The following is a 2,500-nucleotide window of genomic DNA, read 5'->3' as shown; positions in this document are numbered from 1 at the left end:
TATGAATATTCATTTTTCAGATCGAAGTGCAACGCAACAATGGTAAGGTTGTATGTTTTTCAGTTATTCATGTTACAAAACCTTGATGTGGTTGCCATGAGTGCTCTATTACAACGTTAATGACAGTAATTACTTTTGTAACACATTTTCAATCTTAGATCTATATGAAAAGTATAATTTTTTAATTTTTAAATACAATATATTCGTTTATTGTTGGATATCTTATGTAATCTGCATCTCGATATTTTACAAGGAACCTTAGGAAAACGACCGAATCGACATGCAAAAACTAAGCAAATTAATATAAGGCCCGTATACACGTTAATACATCGTTTTAAATTTGTGATACCTGATATTCTCTTTTTGTTTTGAAGTAAATCATATAACTATGGAGTGTACGTAAATAAAGAATTCTTTAAAAAAAGTCGTATAGAACGATTTTATCTTGAATATCAGTCGATCGAATCTCGTATTGGGCGTGAACTTTTCTTATAGGCCGTGTTATTTACGTATAGTAAATTAGAGTCCTCTAGATGAGATTGTACATTCATCCGGGGCGCAAAACTAACGAGACTCTTGTCTTATATTATGAAATAAATCAATAGGGTTTTTCATTTAACAGTTTTAATATCGATGATCTTCGACCAGATGGTGCAGAATGTATTGATGACGACCCATTGAACAGCTATTTAAAAGAGTCAATAATCAGCCAAGGTACAGGTATTGAATTGACGAATTTCAATTTTAAATATACACGATCAATAAATGACTCGCATGCAGTAGCACCATAATTCGAATAACTAAATATAAATGACGATGTTACTTAAAAAACGTTTTTACACACGACCTGTATGCCCCATAAGACACTTTTGATACATTTTCTTATATATTGTTACAAATTAACGACTAAACCATTTTTTATGTTTTTCTAGTTTGGAATTACCTCAAGCATCATAGCTAAAAAATCTTAATTCCTTGTTCAAACGTTTTTACAGATGCGGACGCCAGGATGAAAAGGTAATGTTTGTGTTAATGCAAACGATGCACTCTTATAAAGTAAGTTTATGATATTATTTGATATTGCTCACTGTAAGGACAGCATTTATAAATAGAAAACGCATATACAGCCTTCGTCCACTAGAGCCCTGATGCTTTGTGTACATGTTGCTGACACAAAAAATATATTTCCTGAGACCTTCGGTATAAGAAGGGCGGATCTTGGACATGTTCTTTGGTTTGGCATGCAATAACAAAGTCGCAAAAGATTGTTTCCGGTTTACACTACGATACAAAACGGAATGGGCCGCATGAGACGCGGAACGATGTCAACGGTTAATGACCTAACAAATGCCGATCGTGCTGAACGATTGCCGTTATATTGAAAGCATGCTGTGGAGTTGCCGATTCGTTATTGATAGAATACCAAAGGGTCCATGATATTTTGAACTGAATAAAAAACGTCTTTTTGAGCAAGATTATAACACTTTAAATAACAATTCAATAAAAGAATTAGTCGGTTTGTCCAAGGAATCGACTCCTTACATTTTATTGATTTTAATAAATGGAAAAATCAAGGATGGGAGCATGAAATATCCAACACCCAAACTTTTAACAAAGAAACATAAATAGAAACCAAAGTGCAAAATATTGCAGGACAATTGAAAGCAATAATAAAACACAAAAGTATACTATTACTGCTATTAATGAGGAAAAATTGAATCTTGCTTCATACGAGTAAAATCAGAGTGGTTTAGAGAGCCTAGAAACATTCTAAATATTTATCTTATTAAGAGTCAAACAGATGTGAACAAAAAGTACTAATACATTTAAAAATTGATTATAAGATAGAACCTAATAATTAAAAAAAAATAGAACGCGCACAATAATATTTCGATTTTCTCTTTCAAATCGACGTAATTTTCAACCATGAAAACAGTTTTATAGTACTTAAAGATCTTGTAAAGGTATCAAAAGAAAAGTACCTCGACCTTTCTTCCGATTATGAATTCGTCCAAGCTTTGAAAGATATCAAAATATAACAAAAGCCCAGGCTTAGATGGGTTAACAACATATTTTAATCAACGTTTTTGCACCGACCTTAAATTATACTTTATCAATTTGATAAATTATTCAATAGAAACAGGACATTAAATAACTTCCAACACAAGGTCTTATTTCACTATTTTTAAACAAATGATATTCTATCTATTAATAATTGGCGACCAGTCTCATTGTCAAATATTAACTGAACATTTAAAGTAAATCTATAGCTGGTATAACACAACATTTTCTTCAAACAATAATACAGATGGATCCGACCGGATTCGAAAGAAAGTGAGATATATTGGAGAACAAATAAGCATTTCGAATGAAGTTATTGATAAAGTAAACAATACTAGTGAAACAGAATTCACTTTTGTTCCCATTCTCAAACGGATTTTGATAGCATATACCATAATTTTATGTATTTTTTTTGAATAGCATTGAGTTGAATCAGTTT

The 2,500-nt window shown here is 31.4% G+C and overlaps 1 long non-coding RNA gene across 1 annotated transcript in view; it reads left to right on the top strand.

Annotated features, from left to right (window-relative positions):
- LOC127857068 (uncharacterized) overlaps positions 1-711 on the top strand; it is a 1,115-nt gene extending 404 nt beyond the window's left edge. Inside the window, exons 2-3 of the long non-coding RNA XR_008038307.1 lie at positions 21-42; positions 623-711. This is a non-coding gene — a long non-coding RNA (uncharacterized LOC127857068). The remainder of the gene's footprint in view (positions 1-20; positions 43-622) is intronic.
- The last annotated feature ends 1,789 nt before the right edge of the window (positions 712-2,500 follow it).

The sequence above is a fragment of the Dreissena polymorpha genome, chromosome 14 (assembly GCF_020536995.1).
Source record: "Dreissena polymorpha isolate Duluth1 chromosome 14, UMN_Dpol_1.0, whole genome shotgun sequence".
NCBI lineage: Eukaryota > Metazoa > Mollusca > Bivalvia > Myida > Dreissenidae > Dreissena > Dreissena polymorpha.
The sequence above is the reverse complement of the archived record's forward strand: the minus strand, read 5'-3'. Positions and strand labels throughout refer to the sequence as shown.